Raw genomic sequence first — 23,455 nt, forward strand, 5'->3', positions numbered from 1 at the left:
AATGAAAGCTTCTTGTTACATAGGTTGTCCTTGGGGCTGGAGAGGTGGCTCAGTAGTTAAGGCCACTGGCTGCTCTCCCAAAGGACCTAGGTTTGATTCCTAGCACCCACGCAGTATCTACAAACATCTGTAATTCCAGGCCCGGGGATCTGACACCCTTTTTCTGGGTTCTGTGGGCACTGTACCCATAAGGTACACATATACATGAAGGCAAAACATCCATGCACATAAAATAAAATACAATGAAATCATTGTTGTTTAAAAAGTTAAACAAAAATGTTGCTGCTTAAAAAGTTGTTTCACTTATTTAGAAAATCATAGCTTTCCAAACCCAAATTTTTAAATGAAGAATTCACACATATATCCTTTGCATTCCAAAACCGACAATACTTTAAGGAATATGCTCTCTTTGTAATTATCTTTATGTATATAAAGTTGTGTATGTATATATACATATAATAAGTATTTCCCATATACTTATAAAACTTGTAAATTTCACATCTGCTTTGAGGAAGCACTCCGTGTATGTGTGTGTGTATGTGTGTGTGTATATGTGTGTTGTTTGTGTATGTATGTTGGTTTTTAACTCTACCTTTGAAATAATCAGAGACAGAAAGTGTATGTTTCTTTCTCTGCTCAGAGGTGATGGGAGAGGTCCAGTATGTAGATCACTATTCAGAATCAGGATGCAAGAGAAATGCTGGGATGTGAGAGCAACCTTTGGAAATCTTTGACAAAAAAAAAAATCATTTAAGTCACTGCCTGATATGGCTGTTGTTTATATTTTTGGCTCTCTTTCCATAGATTATAAACCCCCGAAGGGTAATGGGCTGCTTCACACACCATTTGTTCCATGCACATCTACACAGAATCTTTAAAAAATAAAAAATAAAAAATTCCAGGTGTCCCAAACAATGAGATCTAAGTTTCAGACAGAGACGTGTCACGTCTCTCTCCAGCTGGCCCACCTACATTTGAAATGTACACAGTTTCTCTAAATCTCAGCTAATCACTTTGGCTTCTTTCCTGGTGGAAGGTCAGAGATGTGCATCTGCCTGCATTTCTGTCTCCATCTCATTACAGGAGCTCTGTCTACCAAACAGTGCAGGCAACATCTTCTCTTCCTTCTCCCTCCATGCGCTGCAGAGTCCTTGCATGCCTGTCCTCTGAGTTTCCTGGCACAGAACTTAACAGCCCAAAGTACAGTTGCCTGTCAGGCAGCACCCTTCACGGAGGACTCCCGCCCCCCACATCCCTTGAGAGCTCTTCAGCTAGCCTGCTTTACTGTGGCCGCGTTGCCTTCTTTCTACAATATTTCATTACACTTCACAGCCCTTCCCTTGATGCCCTGCTTAATTAAGTTTACATAATTTCCCACTGATTAGTTTTAAACAGCATGCTCTGGATTTTCTCTCCTTTAATTTTGTGTCTTTCCAGACTGCTTAAACCTCTCAACTATGAACTTGGGAAGTTCCTATGCGATTACAGAGCTCGTTGTTGGCCACCTGTACTTCACCAACCCCTCCCCCTACAAAAATACTGTGATTCTTGGATTATCTATCCCAGAAAACCAGAACACCATGGTCTGGTGTCCAGAAAGAGGTAGGTAATAAAAGTTTCTCATCTTCCTTCACGCACTAAAATGAACCAAGATCCATTCTTTTACTTACCAGGCATTTCATATTTACTGAGATCTCATGGTAGTCTGTGCTTTGAGACTCAGAGCATTAATAAAAAGAATTATTGGCCTGTATTTAAAAATTATTGCTGAAGCTGATTGAGTATCCAAATGAAACACTAAACTGGCATTCTGTCCAATTGTTAGGGCCATAAATAAATAGCTTATAAGGCCATGTTAAAATCCATTAATTTTGACCATTTTGTGGCGGCTATGAACTGCCATATCACCCATGAAGGTTTCTAATAACGGAAACAGGGGAAGAGAACAGGTCAGCGGCGTTGCAGGCAGGTCCATCTGCTTCAGAGACAGCTCTGAGACAATGCCGGTGGAGAGTCAACACAGAACGTCAACACCGATCTGCTAAGGCCCTTTGTGATCCAAGAAATGTCGAGAGGCTTTGAAATTGCTTGGAAATTGGTTTTTCTCATGAGCTTTTTAATTTTTCTTGGAACTGGGGGGAGACTCTAACAATCTATTCTCAAAATACAGCTATTCTTAAAGTTGTTCGGTTCCACACAGATGATTTTTCCATTCCCGTGTGATAGGAAACTCGACTGGACTGAAAAGCACCTAGAAGGTTGATAAGGCATACTTCTAGTCCTCCACAGTGTTTTTAGAGAAGAGACCTAGCAGGGAATAGCATCCCTGACTGCAAGCGGCACTATCCCAATGTGACAGGAGGCAGACAAAATGAAGAGAGAAAAGAGAGAGCCCAAGAATCTGGGCAGTCTCTGTCTGCTTCCTGCTGACAATGACTGGAGCTTTTCTCTACCAGACCAGACTGATCCCCCATAATGAGCCGAACCCTCTAAAACCATGAGCTCAAACACAGAAGTCTTCTTTTGAAGTTGTTTTCCTCGGCAATACACAGTCTAGCCAACATATCATATTACCTCTATAAAGGAGAGAAAGGTCCCCTCCCTTCACCACCTCACACAGACAGACAGACACAGACAGACAGGAAGAACAAGGCTCACAGTTGCAACAGATCTCCTTCACCTATATACTCTGCTCAGTAACCAAGAATAAGCCTGCAGTATCGAATGGAAGAACAGACTTTATAGAGTGACTTTTCCCACACAGTGAACTACACTAGGTCAGATGTGTGACAATCATTCCTCCTCTCTGGAAGGACAAAGTGTCTTAATGCTGGTGGCTTTATCCATAACTGACAGCCAATTACTACTGCTCCGTAGAGTTATCTTTCCATTGTTCTTTCATGTCTGTTGACGACTACATTGTTTCAAATGCCAAGAAACACTGTAAGATAGAGTTCTTTAAAAAGCTTAAATCAGTTTCCACATAGAACACAGAGGTTTTTTTTTTTAACCTAGACACATATAAATCATTTCCCAAAAGCATAGCCGAAGGTCATATTACGCAGAGACGAGATGTGAAGCGAGGAGCACATTCATTTCAATTTGCAAGCTTACAAATAAGTGTCAGTACTTGGCGGAAGGGATTCATAGACTTGGAAATGAAGGATAAGCTATGGAGCAGTGGCTAATTGGGTAATTCACAGGGATAGCTCCCCCTTGGAACAAGCATAACTCCCGATATGATAAGCACTTTGCAGGTGTACTGTGGGAAGGAGAGATAAAGTTTGGCAATTAAGTTAGTATTTTCCCAAGTGAATTCCGACTCCAACGATGGCACCAAAGGAGTGTGATGCAATTATGGAACTAAATTTCACAGGATTTTGTGGCTGAAGATATTCTGTAAAAGACTTACTGAAAATATTCATACCTCATAACAGGATTCTCAAAAATGTTCTCCATGTTATAAACAACAGAATAAAATGCTCTTCTCTTACTACTGGGCCTCAGTGGATATACACAAACAGCACAGGATAATTCATGTAATAGCAAAATGGTGAAGACAGAACTGGCAAGTACACAGAGCTTCCCAGGAAGCTCTGGGGAAGATGGAGCTTCAGGCTTAGGAGACAGAGGCAAGTCCAGATATGCTCCCATCAGAAGTGTGTCCATTTTATTTATGCAAGAAAATTGATCTGGGGCTGGAGAGATATTTCAGCGGTTAAGGCACTGACTGCTCTTTCAAAGGTCCTGAATTCAATTCCCAGCAACCATATGGTGGCTCACAACAGTCTGTAATGGGATCTGATGCCCTCTTCTGGTGTGTCTGAAGATAGCTGTAGTGTACTCATATTAATAAAATAAATAAATAAATCTCAAAGAAAAAAAGAAAAAGGGAAATCCATCTCATGAGATCTCAAAATATGAAAAACCCAGGCTAGGAGTGCAGCTCCGTGGTAGGGTCTGCACTAGGCACTGGGTTCAATCCTTGGCACTGCATTCACCCTTACAATCACAGGAACAATCAAGAGCAGACTTGATATACTCAAGTCAGTCATAGAGTTACTAATTGCTGCAGTGTTTGGATGTGCTTATCCTGAAGGGTAGGGTGGCTGTCGGTCCACCTTATCCTCAGCTGTCCTGCCCAGGCTTTAACCACCTGATCCGTCCAAGCTTCAGCTAAACCCAGCATCCTTTGCCTGGTTGCTTCTCTTCATTGTTCTTGAATATTTCACTGTTTTTAATGCTTCTGGTGGCTGGAGTTCTGAATGTTTTGCTGCTTTAATATATTCGTTGTTCGTGTTAATCATACAAAACACTGAGATGAACCCAGACTTGGAAGAAAGCGGAAGCAGTGTGAGGAAGATGGCGTCTCCTTGGAACAAGCACAATTCCCATGATGAGCAGTTGGCAGGTGTTTGGATGCTAATATTCATGGGGAATTTTAGGAACTCCGAAGCCTACTGGGCCCCTAAGCATCCTGAGCCTCTGAGCTTTCATTAATGATACATAAGAGGTCTAGACATGACCTCGTCTTGAGCCCCTTATTATTTTATCCAATAAGTTGCTTTTATTTTTCCTTAGTTGTTAAAATGAATAACTCATTTGTTGTCAAACTATATGGATTCTCATCCCAGGTCTGCCTCTAATAGGCTGCTTGATTTGGGGTGACATTAATAACCTCTTGTATCTGAATGTCACCACCCATATAATGTATGACACAGGCTAAGCAATCCAAGATATTCCATGCTGCTCTAAAACCTTTCCATGTGACCATCAAACTTCAACAAAGTAACATTATGCAAATAGCCACATGTTAATGCTCCCATTCAAGCTCTCTCTCTCTCTCTCTCTCTCTCTCTCTCTCTCTCTCTCTCTCTCTCTCCTTTGTCTACACTTCAGTTTCTCACAGGTGAAGAACTCAAACATCATTTAATACAACCTAGAGGAAGTACCACATTCATTTCTCTGCTCTCTTTCTGTAAACAGTGTGATCAGCTGTCTCTCTAGGACCACTACCGTGCTCTCTCTGCCTTAATGGACAGTCCCCTCAAACTGTGAGTGGAATCCAAGGAACTCTAAGGCCAAAACCAAACAATTGAGTATGTTTGCTCCCATGAATAAACTCTGAGGAGATCTAAAATGAAAACAACAACCACCTGGTGGAAGTTGGAAGTGTCACTACAGAACTCCTGGCTAGCAGGATTCTTGCTTGTGTGGACACTATTGCTGATGGACCTCTTAAGACAGCCCACTTCATTTTCAGCTAACACCAATTGTCATAAATTCTTCTGATATGAACAGATGTAAACCTTTCTTCTCCTACCTGGCTCCTTGCTACTTCCTGATGCTTCTCTACTGTGCAGTGTAATACAGCTCGGGACCTTTGGCTCCATGATCATGTGAGAGAAGCTCTGAGAGTACTGGAAGGAGCCATCGCGTTTCAGAACGTTTTCGTTTTTCTATGGTAATAATTCTTTAGCCTTCCCTCCACTGAACTAGGTACTTACTACAAATGGTTGAATTTTGGTATGTGACATATTTTAAAGTGGCTTTTAAAAAAGAATTTTATATAGAAATGTAAGACATTTAAGTTACTATGTCCGTAGTGAAGAAATGGCAGTAACCCTAAAAATATTCCCTTGAGTTACAAAAACAGATGCTGTCCTTGTGTTCACTTGCTAGATATACTGGGGCTATAGCTTAGCCACCTAGTGTGCATGAGGTTCTGGGTCTAATCCTTAGTTTGGGGAAGTGGAAGGAATAAAAGGATTTAAAAAGAAAAAAATGGATTGGGCAAAGGAGCTCATGCCTGTAATCCTGCCACTGGGAAGGTAGAGGTAAAAGCACCAGAATTCAAGGCCACCCTAGGCTACCTAGAGAGTTTGAGGCCAGCCTGGGATACATGAGACTGTGCCTCAAAAAGCCAAGTAATAACAACAAAAAATAAAAGCCAGAGGCCACCATTCTCATAGGAAATTATGTTCATAATTCTGCTGAAAGATTATGCTACAATCTACAATCTGGGGAAGTAGCACATAGAAACCACATTCACAGACAGGATACAAAGTTGATCTGAGCACAGGGGGCTGTAACCATGGAAACACAAACACAGCCGTCCGTCCGGGACAAGTTCCCTTATGCACCAGGGCTACTCAGAAGCTGCCCCTTCTGTATAGATTCTTATTTAATAACTACAGCGATTAGTTGGTTGTGAATTTTTTAAGGTGAACAAATATACAGATAACTTGGTGAGTATTCATTAAGTGGATATTACATAAAATACTATGTTTCACAACCTAGCAAAATAATGAAGAATTAGACTTAATGCTGGCCCTTCATGTCTTATCGCCTGTATTTTCTCAGTGCCCCTTGTCTAAGAGGCACTGAGAAAATACAGGCGATAAGATATGAAATAGGCAGGAGACCAGAAAAAAAAGAATATCTTTTTATTCCTGTCAATAAGGCACACTAGATAACTTTAAAAAGCCTCCCTCAACAAAACTGGGGAGAGAAAAAAACCTCAGTAAAATATACCAAGTGTTCCTTTAAACATACAGCTAAGTGTTCATGAAAATCAAGAGACCTCTCAGAGGTCATAATAGAAATGTCAAGAAAATTAGGAAATTCAGCGAGTGACTTGAAACTATAATTATCTAGTAGTGATGGGCACTCGCTCTCTCTCTCTTTTTCTCTCTCCCTCTCTTTCCCTTTCTTTTCCCTCCCTCCCTCCTTCCCTCCCTCCCTCCATCCCTCCCCCCCTGTGTGTGTGTGTGTGTGTGTGTGTGTGTGTGTGTGTGAGTGTGTGTGTGGTCTCTGTGTGTGTTTCTCTCTGTATATAGAGGTACCTGTCTTGTTAAGGGGCTTTAAAGGTCAGCAGATGCTAAGAATGAAGCCTCAAACCAAGTTAAGGAATTCGGCCTTCATCCTGTAGTCATGGAGACTTAAAGAAGAAATATAAAGGAGGGAAACCGTAGGATCAAATTTGCATTTTACAAGTTCTTCTGGTAGCAGCCTGGTAGATTTAAGATACCCAAACATGAGGCATATGAGAGGTTAGAAAATGATAAATAATGGCTAACCAGGTAGGTATGCAGCCAATGGCAGAGCACATACTTTATAGGTACAAAGCTCATATCACAGTGGCAGAGAGAGAGAGAGAGAGAGAGAGAGAGAGAGAGAGAGAGAGAGAGAGAGAGAGAGAGAGAAAGAAAGACAGAGACAGAGACAGAGACAGAGAGAGAGAGAGAGAGAGAGAGAGAGAGGGAGGCAGGCTGAGGTCTACTGCAGTGAGAGTTTTGTTTTTGGTTTGGTTTTTGGCTTTTGAGGTTTTTTTGTTTGTTTGTTTTTGTTTTTTTGTTTTTTTGAGACAGGGTTTCTCTGTGTAGCCCTGGCTGTCCTGGAACTCACTCTGTAGACCAGGCTGGCCTTGAACTCAGAAATCCGCCTGCCTCTGCCTCGCAAGTGCTGGGATTAAAGGCGTGCGCCACCACTGCCTGGCTGCACTGAGTTTTAAATGTGTCACCTTTCTTCACCATCTCGACATAGCCATGGCTTTTCAGTAATGAAACTGGGACTCAGAAAGGTTAACTAGATAGGTGAGGCTCTTTCTGTTCCTTAGTGCAGCTATGGCTTATGGTCCTAAGAAACATCTGAGGCACTTATCGGCCCAAAAATGTTAGATGCTGGATAAGTTGACTGGCATGTTTGCTCCTGGTCCATCCACTGGTCCTCACAAGCCGAAGGAATGACTGCCTCTGATCATTTTAAGGAACAGACTTAAGTATGTCCAGACTGGAGATGAAGTGCTTCATTAAGATTGATGGCAAAGTCAGGACTGACATAACCTGCCCTGCTGGGTTTATGGATGCCATCAGCATTGACAGAGAACTTCTGTCTGATCTGTGACACCAAGGGTCCTTTTGCTGCTCACCATGTTACACCTGAGGAAGCCAAGTACAAATTGTGCAAAGTGAGGAAGATCCCTCACAAAAGGAATCCCTCATCTGGTGACCCACGATGCTCGTACTATTCACTACCCTGACCAAGGAGATTTGCTTTGGAGACAGGCAAAACACCTGACTTCATCAAGCTCGACACTGGGAATCTGTATGGTGACTGGACGTGTTAACTTGGGAAGAACTGCATCCCGGCTCTTTTGATGTGACTCAAGTGAATGAAAGCTGCCAACAGCAACAGCTTTGCCACTCGACTCTCCAACATTTTTGTTATCAGCATGGGCAACAAACCATGAATTCTCTTCCCCAAGGAAAAGGAATCGGCTCACCATTGCTGAAGAGAGAGACCAGAGGCTAGCGGCCAAATAGAACAGTGGGTGAAATGGTCTCTAGGAGACACGCTGGAAAAGTGTTTGTACTCTCACTACTACGAGCCTTTCTAGGCAGCGTGCTAGATTAAACAGCATGACGACAATTAGAAAAGAGAAAAGGAAAAAAGAAAAAAGGTGAGGTACTGAGAATCTGCTGCTTGACATGAGGGTCGGGAAAAGGGATCAAAAGGGATCATGCCTAAGAAGGTTAAACTGACAAGGCCAGCTGAGCAGTGAGCTTCAGGAAGAGGAGTGCCATGCACGGATGTGTCATACAACATAAATAACATGAAAAAAAGATTTTGGAGTTCCCTCAAGCTAAACGTAGACTTACTGCATGGTACTGCAATCCCACTCCTAGGAATAATGCAAAAGAATTAAAAACAGTTCAAATACTTATTTCTACATGAATTTTCATAGCATGTTCCAGTAACAAAAGCCAACATATAGAAAGTGCCCAAACATCGCCTGACATGTGAAAAGAGAATCAAAATGTAATATATTCATACAGAGAAATAGTAAATAATAAAAAGGAATAAGCACTGATACAGTGTACGAGGTAGATGAATCGTGAAAAATAATGCTCAGTGAAAGATGCCAGGCTCCAATGGTTGTTTGTATATTACATGCCTCCATTGATAAGAAACATCCCCAGACAGGGAACACACAAAGATAGAAGACAGAATAGTGGTCATCAGAGGCATAGTGCAAAAAGTTAGGAATGAGTGCACCTTTTTTGTATGTGTGAGTGTATATTGTGTGCATGTGCGTGTGAATATTTGTATATGTGTGTGTGTGTGCATGTATAAGTTCACATGGTTGTGTGGACTAAGTGTGGAGTCCAGAGGTTGACATTATTGGGTGCCTTCTTGACGAAAGGTGTCTCCTTGAACCTGATTCGGGTAGCCATTGAACCTGGAGCACATAGATTCGGGTAGCCAAGCTGGTCACTGGACTCCAGGGATCTTCCTTCTGCTTCTCCTGTATTCCTTAGGGCTGGGAGTACAGTTTGCACTGCCACATGTGGCTTTTACGTGGATGCTGGGGATTCAAAAGGTCAGAGCTTCCTGCTTATACAGCAGGCACTGGGCCATCTCCCCAGGCCAGATGAGCTTTCTTTGAAAACTCTATTTATTTATCTCCATCACTATCATCATGACCATCATCATCATTGTGATTATTTGTACACACACACAAGCACACACACACACACACACACACACACACACACACACACACACACACACACGCCACAGTGTGCCTGTGAAGGTCGGGGGACTGTAGAGCAGTCTCTCTCCTTCCACCTTTACCTAGGTCACAGGAATGGAACTCAGATCACCAGGTTTGTGTGGCAATGTTTTTAATCACCAGCTCCCCTACTGGGCTTCCTGTTGAGACAATGAGAATGTCCTGGATTTAGAGTAGTGGTGATAGCTTCGATTAGGAATGTACTTGTCCCTGAGTTGTCTGATTTAAAGTGGGTACACTGGCATTTTGTGTTATATGTATTTTTCCACAAATTTTTTAACGATATTTTTCTAATGATTTGTTTTTATTTATTTTTATGTGCACTGGTGTTTTGTCTGCATGTGTGTCTGTGTGAGGGTGTCAGATTCCCTGGGACTGAAGTTACAGACAGTTGTGAGCCACCATGGGGCACTGGGGATTGAACACTGAGTCCTCCGACAAAGCAGCCAATTCTCTTAACCACTGAGTCATCCCTTCAGCCTTCTTCAACAAATTTTAAGGATGGGATACTAGCCTATTGACAGAATACGTTTGTCGTGATACTTAAAGGTAGAACTTCCTCTATCATTAGAAAGCACCAATTCTACATTTTATAAAATATTTATCTAGTAAGGGAGTTTTAGACTTAATAAATCACTACTATGAGAATCATCACTCTACTATTTTAAAAAGCGTTCATGTTCTTGATAACTAACACAAAGGGCAATGTGAGACAAGAACACAAGGGAGACTCAAGGCCAGTCCCAGCCTCATAGGTGTTAAAATCACAGAGAGTAAACAGGACATAAAGGAAGCCCAACCGTGTGACAGTGTAAGATAAGAATTCAGGATGAATGCAACCAATGTAGGTCATGAAACCAGTGTTAGCAAGGCAGCCTGTACAGTGTTAGCAAGGCAGCCTGTACAGTGTTTGTTAGCAAGACAGCCTGTACAGTGTTTGTTAGCAAGGCGGCCTGTACAGTGTTTGTTAGCAAGGCAGCCTGTACAGTGTTTGTTAGCAAGGCAGCCTGTACAGTGTTTGTTAGCAAGGCAGCCTGTATAGTGTTTGTTAGCAAGGCAGCCTGTACAGTGTTTGTTAGCAAGGCAGCCTGTACAGTGTTTGTTAGCAAGGCAGCCTGTACAGTGTTTGTTAGCAAGGCACCCTGTACAGTGTTAGCAAGGCAGCCTGTACAGCGTTTGTTAGCAAGGCGGCCTGTACAGTGTTTGTTAGCAAGGCAGCCTGTACAGTGTTTGTTAGCAAGGCAGCCTGTACAGTGTTTGTTAGCAAGGCAGCCTGTACAGTGTTTGTTAGCAAGGCGGCCTGTACAGTGTTTGTTAGCAAGGCAGCCTGTACAGCGTTTGTTAGCAAGGCAGCCTGTATAGTGTTTGTTAGCAAGGCAGCCTGTACAGTGTTTGTTAGCAAGGCAGCCTGTACAGTGTTTGTTAGCAAGGCAGCCTGTATAGTGTTTGTTAGCAAGGCAGCCTGTACAGTGTTTGTTAGCAAGGCACCCTGTACAGTGTTTGTTAGCAAGGCACCCTGTACAGTGTTTGTTAGCAAGGCGGCCTGTATAGTATTTGTTAGCAAGACAGCCTGTACAGTGTTTGTTAGCAAGGCAGCTTGTATAGTGTTTGTTAGCAAGGCAGCCTGTACAGTGTTTGTTAGCAAGGCAGCCCATATAGTGTTCGCAGGTGTCACGAAGCCACGCTAAACTGTGGCTTTTCCTCTCACTGCCTGAGGAGCCTGCTATAAGTTACTTTTCTTGAATTTCTTCATCTGAAAATTTAACATTATAGAACTTATCCTAGAGTAGTTGAGAAGATTGTATTCATAAGCATTTGAATGAGCAGGGTAGCATGTACCTGTAATCCGCATACTTGGGAGGCTGAGACTAAAGGATCATGAGTTTGAGGCTAGCCTGCAATACACCACAAGACTCCATCCATATGTACCTGTATCTGCATGTGCATCTGCATGTGTATGTGTATATGTATGTATATATACTGCTTATATAAGCCTGGAGCATAGACTATATGAAGTATAAGCTTGTCCTAGTTGGAGCGGCTGTTGCTTGTGATGAAACAACATGAACTAAAAGCATCTTTGGGGAGAAAGAGTTTATTTGGCTTACACATCCAGGTAACTCCATCACTAAGGGAAGTCAGGACAGGAGCTCAAGCCAGGCAGGAACCTGGAGGCAAGAGCTGATACAGAGGTCATGGAGGAGTGCTACTTACTGGCTTGCTGCTCACGGCTTGCTCGCTCAGCCTGCTTTCTTAGAGAATCCAGGACTACCAGCTCAGGGAAAGCAACATACCTCATTTGACAGAGGCACTTTAATTGAGGTTCACTCCTCTCGGATGACCCTAACTTGTGTCAAATTGACATAAAACTTGTAGCCAGCACAAAGCTGCCACCAGTATTGTCACAGACTATGAATGAAGGCTAAGTGATATTTAGAAATAAAAATGAAGCTTTCTGGGCCAGCAACTCTCAATTTCTTTTGTGCATCTAAATATACAACTGAAATTAAAATCCCAATATTAACACTAAAAAGGGCAACTTGAGACTACCTCATACAGCCAGCTTAGGGACATACACAAAGAGCAATGTAGCTATGGAAACACTTGAAAATGGAGATACAAGACAAATCAAAGAACTCAATGCCTGGCACTGGAGAACAACTTACAGCAACTATTAATAATTGTTATATTTAATTTGTAAACATGATTTTTATCTCTCAGTGAGACATTTAGGAAATCCTTAAGTGTTTTTCCTCAGGAGAAGAAAATAATAAATCTAATTAAAACAGTGCACTTGGCTGGTACATTTAATCATTTATGAAATGAACACTATAAAACCAGGCTTACTTGGCACTTGGCATGTGTTCATGTGATTTATTTCAAACATATACACAGATGTATATAACCAGTATATTCATACATGAGTTTATGTGGCCAGTTTTTTAAACCAAGATTATAAATTCCTCAAAAGCAAAAACCATCAATAATCTGTAGGATTCCTTATCACTAATGGCAGGTGGAGTGCTCACGATATTATCTTTAATGAAATCTTTCCTGATTTAGCTCTTGTCTCCTAAGCGCAGGAGACGATGGAGGAAGATAAATTGCAGACCATTAATGCGAACAAGATGGAAAAAAAAATAAAGGAAACCAGAGACCAAAGAGTCCAACAGGGCTAAGTTCCATAAGAGATGCCTAAGTAACATGTTCAGGAACATGGTGCTATTTCATTAAATGGTCACCTGTCATGAACTCTGAAAAAAGGATTCGTTTTATTTGTATGCAGATGAATGTGTCTACCTGACTTCATGGGGACTGTATGTGTCAGGAGAGGTTAGAAGATGTGCTGGATCCCCTGGGACTTGAGTTACAGACAGCTGTGAGCTGCCATGTGGGCGCTGGGAACCAACCCTGGGTCCTCTCCAGCCCACAGTCGTTGACTTTGGTGATACTGTAGACCAGCGCTAAATGCAACCTTCACTCTACAGGAAGCCAGGGTTGGCTTTCCTCAAACAGCTTTTGCTTTGTTTTTCTTTAGAACCACATGCTTCTTCTTCCATAATCCAGAGAGGAAGGGAAAAATACAGAGTGCCCATGTAAAAGTAATTTAATAACCTTAGGATAAAGCTGAGGCAAGTGCTTGTAAACTCTTGTGCACGTCCATATGTCCTCAAATGTGCGTAGAGGCCAGAGAACTACCTCTAATAGTCATTCCCCGGGTACTGTTGACCTTAATTTTGGTGGTACAATGTTTCTTGTTGGCCTAGGGCTCACCATGTATCCAGCCTGGCCTGGCTGGCCTGACCCTAGCACACACATGAATTATGAGCATTTGCCACCATGTATAGTTTTCTTTCTTTTCCTTTTGACATGGTTTTTGCAGGTCAGACTCAGAGTCTCATACTTGCAAGGCAAGCACTTTACCAACTAAGTGAGATCCCTGGCCCCTTGATTTCTATTTTAAGGCTTATCCAGGAGAAATGTTTTTCAAAATGTCTTAGTTAATCCATACCCTAAAATTATCTCTGCTCATACTGAATTTCCATTTTACTTTGTGTTCTAGTAATTATGTTTTTGTTCTGTTCTCTATCTTGGTCTCTTTTTATTATTTTTTTCCAAGAACTGGCACTAAGACTTATATAAATTAGGTATGGAATATGTGATTATAGCTCATTTCCAGCTACACACACACACACACACACACACACACACACACACACACACGTTCTAAACTCTCTCTCCTTCGGGCAAAAGAAGAAAACTCCTTTGATCTCATTAGACGTAGAAAGGACGGATATGAACAAGCAAGGGAGGGTGATTGATAAGCTCCCCTTCTCTGAAGCTGGTCTAAAACTTGAACATGACCAGGGATGACTTGGGTGACATGAGTTAGGATGACTAAATCTCTGGCTTATATGATCATACAAAAGAAATGCAATATTTTTTATAAAATACTGTAACTATGCTAATGTATGATTTTATGGAGAAATACCACCTAGGCTCTGAAAAATTACAAAACCATTAACACTGGTCATATAGTCGTCGCATTTGGGGGTAAGTGAATCCTTTCTCAACAGTTTACCTCTGCATTACATCTCACGGTCTCCAGATGCACAGGGAACCTTCTGCGTAACCTTGTGCGATCCCTGAACCAGTCTGCACACTGACTCAGCCTGGCCAGTTGGATTCCTTTGCTAAGAGTCTGGAATTGAAACTGTGAGATCTAACAAGGGAATGAATTTATGGGCTACAGAGGCACTGCAGGGTGTACATTCTAATAAACAGGAGCAGAGGAGTCCTGTCTGCCTGTACCTCTAGGAAAACTGCAGATGCAGAACAAAGAGAGTTAGAGCATGCTCACTAGCTCCTGTCCGAGACCAGCTGCTCTCTGATTCTCGGGTCTGGCAACATTTATCTCTTTATAATGAGCCCTCCTGTCACCCTTAATCTTGATTGTCAAGTAGATACAATTTAGAAGCACTGTGGACACAGCTCTGGCCGTATCTGTGAGGAATTATCTGTATTGGATTAATTGAGGGAAAAAAACCCATCCTAAGCATGGGCAGTAACATTCCATGGACTGCACTAAATAAAAAGGAGAAAGTGAACGGAGAGTAAGCCTCCGTTGCTCTCAGCTTCCTGATTGTGGATACCGGGTGTCCAGCTACCTCCTGCCGCTGCCCATCTCTCTCTGCCTCCACAGTATCCCTGGAACTGTGGGCTTCACTAGTTAGTCCTAGTTGTGGGCGACAACAATTCCTGCTTAGAAGTTTACTGGAAACTCTCAAGTGTTGATCAAGCCCCTGCTATGCACAAGTTATTGTCCATGGTGTGCAGATAATCTAAGAGTTTTATTTTCCATGTAAGTTCCTTTGATCACAGAACAAATTATTTTAGACCTTACACGTGTTTTGTGGGTTTTTTTGTTTGTTTGTTTGTTTTGCTCTTTTTCCAGAGAGGGTTTGTCTGTGTAGGTTGGAACTTGTTCTGTAGACTAGGGTGGCCTCAGATTCAGATTCAGAAATCTGCCTGCCTCTGCCTCCCAAGTGCTGGGATTAAAGGTGTGCAACACTACCACCCAGTTGAGATGTTACATATTCAAAAGCTGTATGCCTATAAAGTAAACTCAAGGCCTGTGCTTTCTGTTTTATTTTGTCTCCCATTTCTGCCCTATGTAGTTCTAATACATGAACACCAGTATTCTGAGAGGCATATGGGAAGATAAAGAGACAGCAAGTTCAGAGAACCTGTTCATCTCAGACTCCATCCATCCAACAAATTTCAACTGTATTGACAAACATTCCTAGGGAGATTCACTAAGGAGTCCATTAAAATGGCTTCTTTGGAAAGCAATAGTGGACTTATTGTATCCATAAAATATACTACCATGATACAGTGGTTTACCTATATTTTTCATGACACTTCATGTTAGGAGCCGCCTAACAAAGAATTATACTCTGTAGAGCATAATTATACTGTATACTGTAGAATACCCTTCTCCCCAAATGATCCAGCCTAAGACTCACCCGGAGTACTTGGAAACATACAGCTAGTCAAGAACTCACCTAATGAATTAGAATCTAAGAAACAAGCCTAGGGGACTCTTATGTGTGACAAGCATCCTCAGGAGATTCTCTTCCTATTTAGCAAGAGTCTAGAGAGTGACCTTGAGTTTCACACAGAGAGAGTGTGCGCATGCCAACTGCTGATGGGCTTTTGTAAATCGGAACCTGTTCTTTCCTATTTGCATCCAACTATCTGTCCCTCTTCAGACAGACCCCTACAGCAAGGTTCCCTAGCTTTCCAGAGTTTAGCTCCCTTGTTTGGTCCTAGAGCAGCCAAGTAGACACATATACCTTATCTCTTCTCCTCCTTCTTTGCCTAGCTCTTCCAACCAATGGGCTCAAAGGCATCCCCGATTGGTACTGCCTGGCCTCGATGACCCATGTCAATCCAAAAGAAACTTTAGAAGGGCTGGCCCACACATCTTCTACAAGTAACAGAGTAAATTACACCCATGCTTTGTTTTTTTTTTTTTGCTTGTTTGGTTTATTGAGACAGTGTCTCTTTATGTATCCTGGCTATCCTGGAACAGGCTATGCAGACCAGGCTGTCCTAGTCTTGAACTCACAATCATGCTCCTGCCTCTGGCTCCCAAGTGCTGAGACTGAAAGTACACTCCACCACACCTGAGCCACGAGACTAACAGAGCGACTGAGCTGGTAACAGATGAAGTACTTTTGCTGTCGGAATACTTTAAAACAACTGAAATGGTATAACATTATCTATTTCACAATCTGTCCCAAACTCTCCAGAATATTGCCGAGGGCTAGATCTAGTAGTGCACATTTTTTTGAAATATATCCTACAGAAAGGAATTTACAAGGAAACAGTTCTGGGCCAGCCCACACACCATAGATGTGTTGCTAAGGTTGTGTGCACACAGGTTCCGCCGCCGCTGTGTACTCTAGCCGTCGCACTCTCTGGGAAACACCAGAAGTAAGCCCATGAGCAGAAGGAAGAAAGATGGCCAGTGACCCCACCATACCTCGTGATGTAATGATACAAAATTATGATACTAGTAGTTAGCTCATGGTGCAGGCAGAATGTGTTTCTCTCGGTGAGAGTCGATGAAGTCTGATTAAACCCACTGTGTTCACTGAAATAAACAAACCAATACATCTGATAATTACACCAACTTCTCCAGGGTTGAAGGATGAGAATGACATAAAACAAACGGCCAAGGGTGGAAAGAACTGCCCCCACCTGACAGGAGCTGTAGTAGGCAACAACAAACAAACAAACAAACAACAGGCTGTCAGCAGGACTTTGCTTTTGCTATATAAAGAGCAGTTTGGTTCATAAGATTTACACAGAGGAGACCTGAACTGTCCCTAGAATGGCAGGAGTCTGGGTGTCCAGGTCAGATAGGTGATGAAATCTGTACTAGGAGTACATAGAAGATGCCACCAAAAGAGATACAGGGAGGCTCTAACAAAAACAGCATCCCTGAGAGGGGCTGTGCCTTCAAATCTATACACAGAGATAATACATAATGATGTATACACACATACAATACACACACATGGTAACCATCCATCTATGCTTAGGCATTCAGACTGGTAACTCGACTAATGTGTGCAAACTCCTTCTGTGGGCAGAAGGACTGCTACTGTGTGCCCAGATGGGGACATGGAAAAATTATGTTTACCCAACTTCAGAGAATCCATGCCAAAATATTCCTCCCAAACAAATGATTTCACTTGTTCTTGTTTTCCTCCAACACACCAGCCTGACAAATTGTTTTATACATGGATTTGACTTTTCAAAAACTGGTATGCAATAATGGCAAACTCGGTACATCCTTGTGCCCCAAGGGCTAAAGGAAGGCCTTTGACTGGCATGTGAACTGCATCCTAATGTGAAATAATCTCATCTTCTAAAAGCACAGGAGAGAGGACCTGTATAGCAGCAGACGTGGCCTGACCCTGAGGTTAGGCATCAGCAGGAGCCAGAAAAGAAATAACATACTCCCCAAAGTTCATAGCGACAAAAAAATAAATAAATAAAAATAAAAATAAAAAATAAAAAAAAGAAAGAAAGAAAAATAAAAATAAACTGTTTCCAAGGCTCAAACTTTTTATTAAATCTTTTTCCACATAAAAGAAGATAAAACCAGAAAAGCAATTAGGAGGTATCCTTGATTATCCTTCCTTACCCACAGAGTTGGACAGCTATGGATGAATGACCACAATGAATGTACAGCTTCCTCACCAGTAGTCATTAGACACTTCAGATACGCCGAGCGGTGGTGGCGCACACCTTTAATCCCAGCACTTGGGAGGCAGAGGCAGGCAGATTTCTGAGTTCGAGGCCAGCCTGGTTTACAGAGTGAGTTTCAAGAAAGCCAGGGCTACACAGAGAAACCTTGTCTTGAAAAAACAAAAACAAATAAACAAAAAAAGACACTTCGGATGCCTCCCAGGGACCCTGTCCCAGCTAAGTCTCACAGATTCTACACTCTATGGTCTGTTTTTACACTCATTCACTTCTTTTAAGCATCATGTAATAGAATAGTTAGATACATCACCGGGCAGGAGTAGGGCATGCCTGTTGTCTCTGCTACATTTGAGACTGAAGATCACTTGAGCCCAGGAGTGACCAGCCTAAGAAGCATAACAAAATTCTACCTAAAAATATATAGCTGTGCATATTAGGCATAATTAGAGTCACCTGTTTCTAGCACCTACAGAATTTTTCTAAGGGACAATATTTCCTATTTACAGTAAAGATGCTTGCCTTGCAAATAAAGAACAGTGAAGTATTATTCATCAGGACAGCAGCACACCAAGACTAAGCCCACACTGTCCTCCAGCTCCCAGATTAAGGAAAATGCCATCAGGAACCATGTATCCTGATGTTGATGGTTGCTGCATGAAAGCAAGTCACCCCCACATGCCAACTCCTCTTCACACCAGCATGTCATAATTCTGGCAAAGTCTGGTAAATGCACAGCCATTTTAATCATGTCGAGAGGGTTTGCAATGCAACTCAGAGACGGTATTGTATGTGCAAGGCTCAAGGTCTGCACCGGAAACAAACAAATGGAAACACAAGGAAATTAATGTGCTTACGACCAGAAAATGCATAGCCACAATTCCTAAGCCAGGCATGCTCAAAATTGAACATGCATAAGAACACCTTGGGGTCTCATTAAAACAGACTTGGATCCAGTAGTTCTTGGCTAGGCCTGAGCCTGAGATCCTAACAAGCTCCCAGATGGTACTGATGACTGTGGACTCCATTTCCAGTAGTGAGACCACCTACCACGACCTCTCCTGGGAGTACAAAGTAATCTCTCTGTCACATAAAATTCCCATTCCCAACACGAGAAGAAAGCAGACACTGCTAAAAGGGAACATACAAAAATACACAAAGATTGTTGGTGTCCCTTCTGGAGAATGGGAGGAGAATGCAAATTTCGGGTTCTTGGTCCCGATTTTAACTTGCACCAATATTCTAGTCTCCTTTCCTCAAAATTGGCTTGGCATCCTGACTCCCTCAAGGGAGACCAAAGACTGCTTGTTGCCAAGATGCAGCAGTATCCAAGGTACAAAAGCATCATCTTTCATTGTCTAATGCAACTACCTTCTACAAGCCAGCCTAAGGACAGTTTCAGGCTTCCTACAGAAGTGGCTATAAGACTGTCTCTGGAATTGAAGATCTCTCTAAATGATGCTGGATCCACTGGGTTTCACAATATCATAAAAAAATAATTTCATTGCTGGGCGGTGGCAGATGCCTTTAATCCTACTACTTGGGAGGCAGATTTCTGAGTTTGAGGCCAGCCTGGTCTACAGGGTGAGTTCAAGGACAGTCAAGGCCACACAGAAAAACCCTGTCTTGAAAAGGCCACCCAAGCAAAAACAAAACAAAAAACTTGTCTGAGCTTAAGAAAGCAAAATTTCACCCCCTGCTTTTTCTCCCTGACTTAGAGCATTTAACTAACATGCTGAAAAAAACACACTCAGAACTCTGAGCCTACCCACAGCAGGAACAATGTTATAGCATATTCATAAGATTTCTATATGAAAGATGGAGAACAGCAAGGAGAGGTTTAAATGGCATTCACTAGAGCTGAGGCCTGCTCGTCTGGAGGGTATCTGGTAACGCCTCGATCATAGTATTGCACCCAAATCACCTACACAGCCACCCAGCAGCAAATGAAATCCGTGTACTAGAAGCAATTAGGGCACATCGAGCCACCCGCAGATGCATCACAGCCATCAGTGAAGACGCACACATTTAATGAGCACAGCATACTTCTTCCTAGAACGACACTTTTAAGATGGTGCTGTTTACAAGCTGATCCCCAGAATGAAAACCAGTGCCTGTCTCATCATTACAAGCAGGGGCATCATAATGAGCCACACCCCTGGTCCCATAAGCCATCATGTAACAACAGAAAAGCCAGTCATGATCATCAATGAGACAGTGTGAGGCCGTGGTGTCTCCTCTTCAGAGCAAAATACCAACAGCCTGACTTCTAAGCCTAAGATTCTTTTTCTCCACCCCTTGAAAGAAGTTGCTGTTTGGAAAGACTCCACATACATTGCATCCTGTTTTAAACATTAAATGTCCTGGTCAACAACAGTGTCATCTAACCTGGACCCCTGGAAGCTCCCAGAGACTAAGCCACCAAAGAGCATACACGAGCTGGTCCTAGGCCCCTCAGCACACATGTAGCAGAGGACTGACTACTTTGTCTGGCCTCAGTGGGAGAGGATATGGCTAGTCCTGTAGAGTCTTGATACCCCAGAGAAGGAGGATACCTGGGGTGGGGAGTGGGGAGCACCCTCTCAAGGAGAAGGGGAGGAGGATGGCATGGGGAACTCTGGGAGGGGGGACCAGGAGAGGGGGAAACATTTGGGATGTAAATAAATGATTTTTTTTAAGGTCCTGGTCAAGAGAACTAGCTCCTTTGGCTAGAAATACTTCTGAGTCCAGATTTGTATGCCGAGAGGGAGAGGCCAACAAAGTGGACCAACATGATTCTGTAGTCTCCTAAAAGCTGCAGAGGCTGTAGGAAATCCAACCCAAACTAGTTAAAGTATTACCATACACTGTTTTCCCCCAAAGGACATAATAGAGTGCCTTAAACAATGTAAAAATAGTAATGTCATAACCTCGTTAGCTAACCTACTTACTATGTATTTCTTCTCACTAATCCCCTGGAGTGCCTCAGATTCCAGGCCTCGTAGATGACTTGAAACCTTCATGAAGATGGAATTAGACAGATGTCGAGGACTGAGTGCCTGCTTCTTTTCAACTGTCATTGTAAACAGTGGAAAGAAACCTATTTGTTCCCAGGGTGACAACCGGACACAAGAGTGATCCCAGGAGGAGACACACCCATCCTGGGTGACCTATACTATGTGTTTGCAAATTACACTTGGGTCCTTCTAATTTTTTTAGGGACACAATGTGTAATTAAAGGAAAGGTGGTTACAGCTTTGCCTCCTTTAAGAACAAAACCACAACCAAAAGTATTGGAAACATTTTGGTGCTTTAAAAAAAAAATGGTGATCTTGGGTTCTACCTCTAGAGAGTCTAAATCATGGATTTGGAGGAGGAGCTCAGAAACCTACTTCAAATCATCATTTATAGTGATTCTAAGTTCTCTACAGTCTGGAAGCACTGGCTTGAGGACACGTGTGACTCAAAACCTTTGGACCACGGACAGTGAGTCACATCTGCCAGTCGTGGTGGTGCACTCCTTTTGTCCCCAGCACCAATAAACAGAGTCAGGTGTGTCTCTGTGAGTTCCAGGCTAGCCTGGTCTACATAGTGAGCCTGAGGCCAGACAAAGCTAAGTAATAAGACCCTGTCTCAAAACACAGAGAGAATGAATCATAACTGGTTTTTATGTGGATCGATCACCTTATCACACTCAAAGACACTATTATCAAATCTTTGCAGTGACTGAATACCTTGGACACATACACCTCCCCAAATCACAAGATCTGACCACAAACAAGATGCACTGGCCTGGGGAGCCTTGTAAGAACACTCCAGTTAGAGGATGGAGGATGACACACTTCCATGTGAGAACAAAGATGCACCAAATAGTAAGGGAGATTTAAGCCCACATGCAGTGGGATGAGCAACTACAACAAATCCTGTATTAGCAGAGTTCAAGTCCAAGGAAATGAGAATTTTGAGAAGGTGTTGTCATGAATGTTATCAAAGAAAGGAAAAAAAAAAAGACAAAACCAAGAAAACCCAGAGTGACAGCAGGTTCTGCCATGAAAATCTTCAATCTTTAAAACTATACTTCAAATAAACATGCTTACCAAATTATTGAAATTAAATTAAAGGAAGTAAAGGGACCATGAAGAAATAAGGTAAGAGAAATAAAAATCACATAAACGGGCTATTTTTATTTGGAAAATAAGAAAAGGAATTAACCTGACTTGGAGTCAAATGTAGTGTGTCTGTTTCTCTGAAAAAACTTTCAGTAGACGTTAGAAACACAGTTTAGAAGACTTCCCATCTACCATCTACCCCACTAGCCAGAGAGAGACAACCAACAGTTCACCTCAAGTTTCCCTGACTCCCTCGGAGGTCCCTTAAACAAGCAGCAGAACAAAGAAACTGGCTGTACTCCTTGCTGTCAGCTATGGTGCCTGAGTGAGCAGAAAAGCCAGGTATCACTTTTTACTCCCTTGAAGGCCTAACAAGAATGAAAAAGAAAGCAGATGAAAGCAGGTGTCGGCAAAACAAAACAATGTTGCGTACACTAGCAACATTGCTATGTTGCTCGCTGTCAATGCTGGGAAAGAAGGAAACCAGCTGTGAAAGCTGGGAGATTTCCCTTCCGAGAAAAAGACAGGCGGCTAAGAGGAAACACACACTGTCAACTAGGAAGATGGACCCCTGAGTGCCTGACACATTGCAAGTGAGTCAGCATGGCCATCTCTGGACTCAAGAGCTGTCCCAGAACTGGACTCCAAGACCTTGTCAGGTGAGTATGAAAGGAGTTCTGCCCAAGTCCAAATTCTCTAGAAAGGGAACAATAGGAACAGCATTGCAATAAAAAGACAGAGAGATTCTTGTCTTCTAAGGAAGATCCTCATTGCAATCAAATCACAACTCGGTTTCAAAGAATGCTTTTATTTAGACAGACATCCTAGAATACATCCTTGGCTCTTTACCTTCTCTCACGACACTTATTTTCAAGCTTTCAATATTCAGGTTGTCACCGCCTCTGCTGATATAAATAGATGGCTCTAGTGATACATAACTTGCAAGCCATGCAATTTATCCACTTAAAGAGTTCAGTAGTTTTTAATGCATATGTGTTATATATATTATATATATATATAATATATATATAATAATATATATATAATAATATATATATATATAATATATATAATGCATATGTGTTATATATATTATAACTCTGCCACAGTTAATTTCAGAACTTTTCACTATCCCCAGTCACTCCTCCAGTCATCAGACATCCTACTGCCTTCATCTCTGACAACCATTAACTTTCTGTCACCATGAATTTGCTTATCTAGATGTTTCATATAAAAGGATGACATAATATTTAGTTGTTTGTACTGTTTCCTTTTTCTTAACCCAGTGCTTAAAGCTCACTGGGTTACTACATCTATTCCTTTTAATTAATGAATAATATTCCACCTTCTAGGTTTTTTGACTATTTCCCAACAGGCACCTGTTTCCACTTTGGGGTTCTTCTACCATTATTAATAATGCTGATAAACGTTCACATACAAGAATAGAGATCCTTACAAAGGATAATAGATGGAAAACATCAACATAAGGAGCAAAACTACACCCTAGAAGAAGCAA

The 23,455-nt window shown here is 42.1% G+C and overlaps 1 protein-coding gene and 1 pseudogene across 3 annotated transcripts in view; one reads left to right on the plus strand and one right to left on the minus strand.

The window, feature by feature from the left end:
* The window catches only part of Frmd5 (FERM domain containing 5), a 269,855-nt gene that overhangs the window by 169,743 nt on the left and 76,657 nt on the right, over window positions 1-23,455 (minus strand). The window lies entirely within an intron of this gene.
* LOC116090806 lies at window positions 7,626-8,336 on the plus strand (annotated as a pseudogene).

The sequence above is a fragment of the Mastomys coucha genome, unplaced genomic scaffold (genome assembly GCF_008632895.1).
Source record: "Mastomys coucha isolate ucsf_1 unplaced genomic scaffold, UCSF_Mcou_1 pScaffold15, whole genome shotgun sequence".
Lineage (NCBI taxonomy): Eukaryota > Metazoa > Chordata > Mammalia > Rodentia > Muridae > Mastomys > Mastomys coucha.